Raw genomic sequence first — 12,447 nt, 5'->3', positions numbered from 1 at the left:
CAGATCAGTAGATACAGTCTACAAATGTAAACAGTGTTGTTGCTCCTTCTAGTGGACAAGTTGGTACATTACAGTTGAAACAGATCAGTAGATACAGTCTACAAATGTAAACAGTGTTGTTGCTCCTTCTAGTGGACAAGTTGGTACATTACAGTTGAAACAGAGCAGTAGATACAGTCTACAAATGTAAACAGTGTTGTTGCTCCATCTAGTGGACAAGTTGGTACAATACAGTTGAAACAGAGCAGTAGATACAGTCTACAAATGTAAACAGTGTTGTTGCTCCTTCTAGTGGACAAGTTGGTACATTACAGTTGAAACAGATCAGTAGATACAGTCTACAAATGTAAACAGTGTTGTTGCTCCATCTAGTGGACAAGTTGGTACATTACAGTTGAAACAGAGCAGTAGATACAGTCTACAAATGTAAACAGTGTTGTTGCTCCTTCTAGTGGACAAGTTGGTACATTACAGGTGAAACACAGATCAGTAGATACAGTCTACAAATGTAAACAGTGTTGCTCCTTCTAGTGGACAAGTTGGTACATTACAGTTGAAACAGAGCAGTAGATACAGTCTACAAATGTAAACAGTGTTGTTGCTCCTTCTAGTGGACAAGTTGGTACATTACAGTTGAAACACAGATCAGTAGATACAGTCTACAAATGTAAACAGTGTTGCTCCTTCTAGTGGACAAGTTGGTACATTACAGTTGAAACAGAGCAGTAGATACAGTCTACAAATGTAAACAGTGTTGTTGCTCCATCTAGTGGACAAGTTGGTACATTACAGTTGAAACAGATCAGTAGATACAGTCTACAAATGTAAACAGTGTTGTTGCTCCATCTAGTGGACAAGTTGGTACATTACAGTTGAAACACAGATCAGTAGATACAGTCTACAAATGTAAACAGTGTTGTTGCTCCTTCTAGTGGACAAGTTGGTACATTACAGTTGAAACAGATCAGTAGATACAGTCTACAAATGTAAACAGTGTTGTTGCTCCATCTAGTGGACAAGTTGGTACAATACAGTTGAAACAGAGCAGTAGATACAGTCTACAAATGTAAACAGTGTTGTTGCTCCTTCTAGTGGACAAGTTGGTACATTACAGTTGAAACACAGATCAGTACATACAGTCTACAAATGTAAACAGTGTTGTTGCTCCATCTAGTGGACAAGTTGGTACATTACAGTTGAAACACAGATCAGTAGATACAGTCTACAAATGTAAACAGTGTTGTTGCTCCTTCTAGTGGACAAGTTGGTACATTACAGTTGAAACACAGATCAGTAGATACAGTCTACAAATGTAAACAGTGTTGTTGCTCCTTCTAGTGGACAAGTTGGTACATTACAGTTGAAACACAGATCAGTAGATACAGTCTACAAATGTAAACAGTGTTGTTGCTCCTTCTAGTGGACAAGTTGGTACATTACAGTTGAAACAGATCAGTAGATACAGTCTACAAATGTAAACAGTGTTGTTGCTCCTTCTAGTGGACAAGTTGGTACATTACAGTTGAAACAGATCAGTAGATACAGTCTACAAATGTAAACAGTGTTGTTCCTCCATTTAGTGGACAAGTTGGTACATTACAGTTGAAACAGATCAGTAGATACAGTCTACAAATGTAAACAGTGTTGTTGCTCCATCTAGTGGACAAGTTGGTACATTACAGTTGAAACACAGATCAGTAGATACAGTCTACAAATGTAAACAGTGTTGTTGCTCCATCTAGTGGACAAGTTGGTACATTACAGTTGAAACAGATCAGTAGATACAGTCTACACATGTAAACAGTGTTGTTGCTCCTTCTAGTGGACAAGTTGGTACATTACAGTTGAAACAGATCAGTAGATACAGTCTACAAATGTAAACAGTGTTGTTGCTCCATCTAGTGGACAAGTTGGTACATTACAGTTGAAACAGATCAGTAGATACAGTCTACAAATGTAAACAGTGTTGTTGCTCCATCTAGTGGACAAGTTGGTACATTACAGTTGAAACAGATCAGTAGATACAGTCTACAAATGTAAACAGTGTTGTTGCTCCATCTAGTGGACATGTTGGTACATTACAGTTGAAACACAGATCAGTAGATACAGTCTACACATGTAAACAGTGTTGTTGCTCCTTCTAGTGGACAAGTTGGTACATTACAGTTGAAACACAGATCAGTAGACACAGTCTACACATGTAAACAGTATTGTTGCTCCATCTAGTGGACAAGTTGGTACATTACAGTTGAAACAGATCAGTAGATACAGTCTACAAATGTAAACAGTGTTGTTGCTCCATCTAGTGGACAAGTTGGTACATTACAGTTGAAACAGATCAGTAGATACAGTCTACAAATGTAAACAGTGTTGTTGCTCCATCTAGTGGACAAGTTGGTACATTATAGTTGAAACAGATCAGTAGATACAGTCTACAAATGTAAACAGTGTTGTTGCTCCATCTAGTGGACAAGTTGGTACATTACAGTTGAAACAGATCAGTAGATACAGTCTACAAATGTAAACAGTGTTGTTGCTCCTTCTAGTGGACAAGTTGGTACATTACAGTTGAAACAGATCAGTACATACAGTCTACACATGTAAACAGTGTTGTTGCTCCTTCTAGTGGACAAGTTGGTACATTACAGTTGAAACACAGATCAGTAGATACAGTCTACAAATGTAAACAGTGTTGTTGCTCCATCTAGTGGACAAGTTGGTACATTACAGTTGACACACAGATCAGTAGATACAGTCTACAAATGTAAACAGTGTTGTTGCTCCTTCTAGTGGACAAGTTGGTACATTACAGTTGAAACACAGATCAGTAGATACAGTCTACAAATGTAAACAGTGTTGTTGCTCCATCTAGTGGACAAGTTGGTACATTACAGTTGAAACACAGATCAGTAGACACAGTCTACACATGTAAACAGTATTGTTGCTCCATCTAGTGGACAAGTTGGTACATTACAGTTGAAACAGATCAGTAGATACAGTCTACAAATGTAAACAGTGTTGTTGCTCCTTCTAGTGGACAAGTTGGTACATTACAGTTGAAACAGATCAGTAGATACAGTCTACAAATGTAAACAGTGTTGTTGCTCCTTCTAGTGGACAAGTTGGTACATTACAGTTGAAACAGCAGTAGATACAGTCTACAAATGTAAACAGTGTTGTTGCTCCTTCTAGTGGACAAGTTGGTACATTACAGTTGAAACAGATCAGTAGATACAGTCTACACATGTAAACAGTGTTGTTGCTCCTTCTAGTGGACAAGTTGGTACATTACAGTTGAAACAGATCAGTAGATACAGTCTACAAATGTAAACAGTGTTGTTGCTCCTTCTAGTGGACAAGTTGGTACATTACAGTTGAAACAGCAGTAGATACAGTCTACAAATGTAAACAGTGTTGTTGCTCCTTCTAGTGGACAAGTTGGTACATTACAGTTGAAACAGATCAGTAGATACAGTCTACAAATGTAAACAGTGTTGTTGCTCCTTCTAGTGGACAAGTTGGTACATTACAGTTGAAACAGCAGTAGATACAGTCTACAAATGTAAACAGTGTTGTTGCTCCTTCTAGTGGACAAGTTGGTACATTACAGTTGAAACAGATCAGTAGATACAGTCTACACATGTAAACAGTGTTGTTGCTCCTTCTAGTGGACAAGTTGGTACATTACAGTTGAAACAGATCAGTAGATACAGTCTACAAATGTAAACAGTGTTGTTGCTCCTTCTAGTGGACAAGTTGGTACATTACAGTTGAAACAGATCAGTAGATACAGTCTACAAATGTAAACAGTGTTGTTGCTCCATCTAGTGGACAAGTTGGTACATTACAGTTGAAACACAGATCAGTAGATACAGTCTACAAATGTAAACAGTGTTGTTGCTCCTTCTAGTGGACAAGTTGGTACATTACAGTTGAAACAGAGCAGTAGATACAGTCTACAAATGTAAACAGTGTTGTTGCTCCATCTAGTGGACAAGTTGGTACATTACAGTTGAAACACAGATCAGTAGATACAGTCTACAAATGTAAACAGTGTTGTTGCTCCTTCTAGTGGACAAGTTGGTACATTACAGTTGAAACAGATCAGTAGATACAGTCTACAAATGTAAACAGTGTTGTTGCTCCATCTAGTGGACAAGTTGGTACATTACAGTTGAAACACAGATCAGTAGATACAGTCTACAAATGTAAACAGTGTTGTTGCTCCTTCTAGTGGACAAGTTGGTACATTACAGTTGAAACACAGATCAGTAGATACAGTCTACAAATGTAAACAGTGTTGTTGCTCCTTCTAGTGGACAAGTTGGTACATTACAGTTGAAACACAGATCAGTAGATACAGTCTACACATGTAAACAGTGTTGTTGCTCCTTCTAGTGGACAAGTTGGTACATTACAGTTGAAACAGATCAGTAGATACAGTCTACAAATGTAAACAGTGTTGTTGCTCCTTCTAGTGGACAAGTTGGTACATTACAGTTGAAACAGATCAGTAGATACAGTCTACAAATGTAAACAGTGTTGTTGCTCCTTCTAGTGGACAAGTTGGTACATTACAGTTGAAACAGATCAGTAGATACAGTCTACAAATGTAAACAGTGGTGTTGCTCCTTCTAGTGGACAAGTTGGTGCATTACAGTTGAAACACAGATCAGTAGATACAGTCTACAAATGTAAACAGTGTTGTTGCTCCTTCTAGTGGACAAGTTGGTACATTACAGTTGAAACACAGATCAGTAGATACAGTCTACACATGTAAACAGTGTTGTTGCTCCTTCTAGTGGACAAGTTGGTACATTACAGTTGAAACAGATCAGTAGATACAGTCTACAAATGTAAACAGTGTTGTTGCTCCATCTAGTGGACAAGTTGGTACATTACAGTTGAAACAGAGCAGTAGATACAGTCTACAAATGTAAACAGTGTTGTTGCTCCTTCTAGTGGGCAAGTTGGTACATTACAGTTGAAACAGATCAGTAGATACAGTCTACAAATGTAAACAGTGTTGTTGCTCCTTCTAGTGGACAAGTTGGTACATTACAGTTGAAACACAGATCAGTAGATACAGTCTACAAATGTAAACAGTGTTGTTGCTCCTTCTAGTGGACAAATTGGTACATTACAGTTGAAACAGAGCAGTAGATACAGTCTACAAATGTAAACAGTGTTGTTGCTCCATCTAGTGGACAAGTTGGTACATTACAGTTGAAACAGAGCAGTAGATACAGTCTACAAATGTAAACAGTGTTGTTGCTCCATCTAGGGGACAAGTTGGTACATTACAGTTGAAACAGATCAGTAGATACAGTCTACAAATGTAAACAGTGTTGTTGCTCCTTCTTGTGGACAAGTTGGTACATTACAGTTGAAACAGATCAGTAGATACAGTCTACAAATGTAAACAGTGTTGTTGCTCCATCTAGTGGACAAGTTGGTACATTACAGTTGAAACACAGATCAGTAGATACAGTCTACAAATGTAAACAGTGTTGTTGCTCCTTCTAGTGGACAAGTTGGTACATTACAGTTGAAACACAGATCAGTACATACAGTCTACAAATGTAAACAGTGTTGTTGCTCCATCTAGTGGACAAGTTGGTACATTACAGTTGAAACACAGATCAGTAGATACAGTCTACACATGTAAACAGTGTTGTTGCTCCTTCTAGTGGACAAGTTGGTACATTACAGTTGAAACACAGATCAGTAGATACAGTCTACAAATGTAAACAGTGTTGTTGCTCCTTCTAGTGGACAAGTTGGTACATTACAGTTGAAACAGATCAGTAGATACAGTCTACAAATGTAAACAGTGTTGTTGCTCCTTCTAGTGGACAAGTTGGTACATTACAGTTGAAACAGATCAGTAGATACAGTCTACAAATGTAAACAGTGTTGTTGCTCCATCTAGTGGACAAGTTGGTACATTACAGTTGAAACAGATCAGTAGATACAGTCTACAAATGTAAACAGTGTTGTTGCTCCTTCTAGTGGACAAGTTGGTACATTACAGTTGAAACAGATCAGTAGATACAGTCTACAAATGTAAACAGTGGTGTTGCTCCTTCTAGTGGACAAGTTGGTACATTACAGTTGAAACACAGATCAGTAGATACAGTCTACAAATGTAAACAGTGTTGTTGCTCCATCTAGTGGACAAGTTGGTACATTACAGTTGAAACAGATCAGTAGACACAGTCTACACATGTAAACAGTGTTGTTGCTCCTTCTAGTGGACAAGTTGGTACATTACAGTTGAAACCGATCAGTAGATACAGTCTACAAATGTAAACAGTGTTGTTGCTCCATCTAGTGGACAAGTTGGTACATTACAGTTGAAACACAGATCAGTAGATACAGTCTACAAATGTAAACAGTGTTGTTGCTCCTTCTAGTGGACAAGTTGGTACATTACAGTTGAAACAGAGCAGTAGATACAGTCTACAAATGTAAACAGTGTTGTTGCTCCATCTAGTGGACAAGTTGGTACAATACAGTTGAAACAGAGCAGTAGATACAGTCTACAAATGTAAACAGTGTTGTTGCTCCTTCTAGTGGACAAGTTGGTACATTACAGTTGAAACAGATCAGTAGATACAGTCTACAAATGTAAACAGTGTTGTTGCTCCATCTAGTGGACAAGTTGGTACATTACAGTTGAAACACAGATCAGTAGATACAGTCTACAAATGTAAACAGTGTTGTTGCTCCTTCTAGTGGACAAGTTGGTACATTACAGTTGAAACACAGATCAGTAGATACAGTCTACAAATGTAAACAGTGTTGTTGCTCCTTCTAGTGGACAAGTTGGTACATTACAGTTGAAACAGAGCAGTAGATACAGTCTACAAATGTAAACAGTGTTGTTGCTCCATCTAGTGGACAAGTTGGTACATTACAGTTGAAACAGATCAGTAGATACAGTCTACAAATGTAAACAGTGTTGTTGCTCCTTCTAGTGGACAAGTTGGTACATTACAGTTGAAACAGAGCAGTAGATACAGTCTACAAATGTAAACAGTGTTGTTGCTCCTTCTAGTGGACAAGTTGGTACATTACAGTTGAAACACAGATCAGTAGATACAGTCTACAAATGTAAACAGTGTTGTTGCTCCTTCTAGTGGACAAGTTGGTACATTACAGTTGAAACACAGATCAGTAGATACAGTCTACAAATGTAAACAGTGTTGTTGCTCCTTCTAGTGGACAAGTTGGTACATTACAGTTGAAACAGAGCAGTAGATACAGTCTACAAATGTAAACAGTGTTGTTGCTCCATCTAGTGGACAAGTTGGTACATTACAGTTGAAACAGATCAGTAGATACAGTCTACAAATGTAAACAGTGTTGTTGCTCCTTCTAGTGGACAAGTTGGTACATTACAGTTGAAACAGATCAGTAGATACAGTCTACAAATGTAAACAGTGTTGTTGCTCCATCTAGTGGACAAGTTGGTACATTACAGTTGAAACAGAGCAGTAGATACAGTCTACAAATGTAAACAGTGTTGTTGCTCCATCTAGTGGACAAGTTGGTACATTACAGTTGAAACAGATCAGTAGATACAGTCTACAAATGTAAACAGTGTTGTTGCTCCTTCTAGTGGACAAGTTGGTACATTACAGTTGAAACAGATCAGTAGATACAGTCTACAAATGTAAACAGTGTTGTTGCTCCTTCTAGTGGACAAGTTGGTACATTACAGTTGAAACAGATCAGTAGATACAGTCTACAAATGTAAACAGTGTTGTTGCTCCTTCTAGTGGACAAGTTGGTACATTACAGTTGAAACACAGATCAGTAGATACAGTCTACAAATGTAAACAGTGTTGTTGCTCCATCTAGTGGACAAGTTGGTACATTACAGTTGAAACACAGATCAGTAGATACAGTCTACACATGTAAACAGTGTTGTTGCTCCTTCTAGTGGACAAGTTGGTACATTACAGTTGAAACACAGATCAGTAGATACAGTCTACAAATGTAAACAGTGTTGTTGCTCCTTCTAGTGGACAAGTTGGTACATTACAGTTGAAACAGATCAGTAGATACAGTCTACAAATGTAAACAGTGTTGTTGCTCCTTCTAGTGGACAAGTTGGTACATTACAGTTGAAACAGATCAGTAGATACAGTCTACAAATGTAAACAGTGTTGTTGCTCCTTCTAGTGGACAAGTTGGTACATTACAGTTGAAACAGATCAGTAGATACAGTCTACAAATGTAAACAGTGTTGTTGCTCCATTTAGTGGACAAGTTGGTACATTACAGTTGAAACAGATCAGTAGATACAGTCTACAAATGTAAACAGTGGTGTTGCTCCTTCTAGTGGACAAGTTGGTACATTACAGTTGAAACACAGATCAGTAGATACAGTCTACAAATGTAAACAGTGTTGTTGCTCCATCTAGTGGACAAGTTGGTACATTACAGTTGAAACAGATCAGTAGATACAGTCTACACATGTAAACAGTGTTGTTGCTCCTTCTAGTGGACAAGTTGGTACATTACAGTTGAAACAGATCAGTAGATACAGTCTACAAATGTAAACAGTGTTGTTGCTCCATCTAGTGGACAAGTTGGTACATTACAGTTGAAACAGAGCAGTAGATACAGTCTACAAATGTAAACAGTGTTGTTGCTCCTTCTAGTGGACAAGTTGGTACATTACAGTTGAAACAGATCAGTAGATACAGTCTACAAATGTAAACAGTGTTGTTGCTCCTTCTAGTGGACAAGTTGGTACATTACAGTTGAAACACAGATCAGTAGATACAGTCTACAAATGTAAACAGTGTTGTTGCTCCTTCTAGTGGACAAATTGGTACATTACAGTTGAAACAGAGCAGTAGATACAGTCTACAAATGTAAACAGTGTTGTTGCTCCATCTAGTGGACAAGTTGGTACATTACAGTTGAAACACAGATCAGTAGACACAGTCTACACATGTAAACAGTGTTGTTGCTCCATCTAGTGGACAAGTTGGTACATTACAGTTGAAACAGATCAGTAGATACAGTCTACAAATGTAAACAGTGTTGTTGCTCCTTCTAGTGGACAAGTTGGTACATTACAGTTGAAACAGATCAGTAGATACAGTCTACAAATGTAAACAGTGTTGTTGCTCCTTCTAGTGGACAAGTTGGTACATTACAGTTGAAACAGATCAGTAGATACAGTCTACAAATGTAAACAGTGTTGTTGCTCCTTCTAGTGGACAAGTTGGTACATTACAGTTGAAACACAGATCAGTAGATACAGTCTACAAATGTAAACAGTGTTGTTGCTCCATCTAGTGGACAAGTTGGTACATTACAGTTGAAACACAGATCAGTAGATACAGTCTACACATGTAAACAGTGTTGTTGCTCCTTCTAGTGGACAAGTTGGTACATTACAGTTGAAACACAGATCAGTAGATACAGTCTACAAATGTAAACAGTGTTGTTGCTCCTTCTAGTGGACAAGTTGGTACATTACAGTTGAAACAGATCAGTAGATACAGTCTACAAATGTAAACAGTGTTGTTGCTCCTTCTAGTGGACAAGTTGGTACATTACAGTTGAAACAGATCAGTAGATACAGTCTACAAATGTAAACAGTGTTGTTGCTCCTTCTAGTGGACAAGTTGGTACATTACAGTTGAAACAGATCAGTAGATACAGTCTACAAATGTAAACAGTGTTGTTGCTCCATTTAGTGGACAAGTTGGTACATTACAGTTGAAACAGATCAGTAGATGCAGTCTACAAATGTAAACAGTGGTGTTGCTCCTTCTAGTGGACAAGTTGGTACATTACAGTTGAAACACAGATCAGTAGATACAGTCTACAAATGTAAACAGTGTTGTTGCTCCATCTAGTGGACAAGTTGGTACATTACAGTTGAAACAGATCAGTAGATACAGTCTACACATGTAAACAGTGTTGTTGCTCCTTCTAGTGGACAAGTTGGTACATTACAGTTGAAACAGATCAGTAGATACAGTCTACAAATGTAAACAGTGTTGTTGCTCCATCTAGTGGACAAGTTGGTACATTACAGTTGAAACAGAGCAGTAGATACAGTCTACAAATGTAAACAGTGTTGTTGCTCCTTCTAGTGGACAAGTTGGTACATTACAGTTGAAACAGATCAGTAGATACAGTCTACAAATGTAAACAGTGTTGTTGCTCCTTCTAGTGGACAAGTTGGTACATTACAGTTGAAACACAGATCAGTAGATACAGTCTACAAATGTAAACAGTGTTGTTGCTCCTTCTAGTGGACAAATTGGTACATTACAGTTGAAACAGAGCAGTAGATACAGTCTACAAATGTAAACAGTGTTGTTGCTCCATCTAGTGGACAAGTTGGTACATTACAGTTGAAACACAGATCAGTAGACACAGTCTACACATGTAAACAGTATTGTTGCTCCATCTAGTGGACAAGTTGGTACATTACAGTTGAAACAGATCAGTAGATACAGTCTACAAATGTAAACAGTGTTGTTGCTCCATCTAGTGGACAAGTTGGTACATTACAGTTGAAACAGATCAGTAGATACAGTCTACAAATGTAAACAGTGTTGTTGCTCCATCTAGTGGACAAGTTGGTACATTATAGTTGAAACAGATCAGTAGATACAGTCTACAAATGTAAACAGTGTTGTTGCTCCATCTAGTGGACAAGTTGGTACATTACAGTTGAAACAGATCAGTAGATACAGTCTACAAATGTAAACAGTGTTGTTGCTCCTTCTAGTGGACAAGTTGGTACATTACAGTTGAAACAGATCAGTAGATACAGTCTACAAATGTAAACAGTGTTGTTGCTCCATCTAGTGGACAAGTTGGTACATTACAGTTGACACACAGATCAGTAGATACAGTCTACAAATGTAAACAGTGTTGTTGCTCCTTCTAGTGGACAAGTTGGTACATTACAGTTGAAACACAGATCAGTAGATACAGTCTACAAATGTAAACAGTGTTGTTGCTCCATCTAGTGGACAAGTTGGTACATTACAGTTGAAACACAGATCAGTAGACACAGTCTACACATGTAAACAGTATTGTTGCTCCATCTAGTGGACAAGTTGGTACATTACAGTTGAAACAGATCAGTAGATACAGTCTACAAATGTAAACAGTGTTGTTGCTCCTTCTAGTGGACAAGTTGGTACATTACAGTTGAAACAGATCAGTAGATACAGTCTACACATGTAAACAGTGTTGTTGCTCCATCTAGTGGACAAGTTGGTACATTACAGTTGAAACAGATCAGTAGATACAGTCTACAAATGTAAACAGTGTTGTTGCTCCTTCTAGTGGACAAGTTGGTACATTACAGTTGAAACAGATCAGTAGATACAGTCTACAAATGTAAACAGTGTTGTTGCTCCTTCTAGTGGACAAGTTGGTACATTACAGTTGAAACACAGATCAGTAGATACAGTCTACAAATGTAAACAGTGTTGTTGCTCCATCTAGTGGACAAGTTGGTACATTACAGTTGAAACAGATCAGTAAATACAGTACAAATGTAAACAGTGTTGTTGCTCCATCTAGTGGACAAGTTGGTACATTACAGTTGAAACACAGATCAGTAGATACAGTCTACAAATGTAAACAGTGTTGTTGCTCCATCTAGTGGACAAGTTGGTACATTACAGTTGAATCACAGATCAGTAGATGCAGTCTACACATGTAAACAGTGTTGTTACTCCATCTAGTGGACAAGTTGGTACATTATAGTTGAAACAGATCAGTAGATACAGTCTACAAATGTAAACAGTGTTGTTGCTCCATCTAGTGGACAAGTTGGTACATTACAGTTGAAACACAGATCAGTAGATGCAGTCTACAAATGTAAACAGTGTTGTTGCTCCATCTAGTGGACAAGTTGGTACATTATAGTTGAAAACAGATCAGTAGATGCAGTCTACAAATGTAAACAGTGTTGTTGCTCCATCTAGTGGACAAGTTGGTACATTACAGTTGAAACACAGATCAGTAGATACAGTCTACAAATGTAAACAGTGTTGTTGCTCCATCTAGTGGACAAGTTGGTACATTACAGTTGAAACACAGATCAGTATATACAGTCTACAAATGTAAACAATGTTGTTGCTCCATCTAGTGGACAAGTTGGTACATTACAGTTGAAACAGATCAGTAGATGCAGTCTACACATGTAAACAGTGTTGTTGCTCCATCTAGTGGACAAGTTTGTACATTACAGTTGAAACACAGATCAGTAGATACAGTCTACAAATGTAAACAGTGTTGTTGCTCCTTCTAGTGGACAAGTTGGTAGATTACAGTTGAAACAGATCAGTAGATACAGTCTACAAATGTAAACAGTGTTGTTGCTCCTTCTAGTGGACAAGTTGGTACATTACAGTTGAAACAGAGCAGTAGATACAGTCTACAAATGTAAAC

This window comes from Entelurus aequoreus, linkage group LG28 (genome assembly GCF_033978785.1).
Source record: "Entelurus aequoreus isolate RoL-2023_Sb linkage group LG28, RoL_Eaeq_v1.1, whole genome shotgun sequence".
In the NCBI taxonomy this organism is placed as follows: domain Eukaryota; kingdom Metazoa; phylum Chordata; class Actinopteri; order Syngnathiformes; family Syngnathidae; genus Entelurus; species Entelurus aequoreus.
This window is presented reverse-complemented; position numbering follows the sequence as displayed.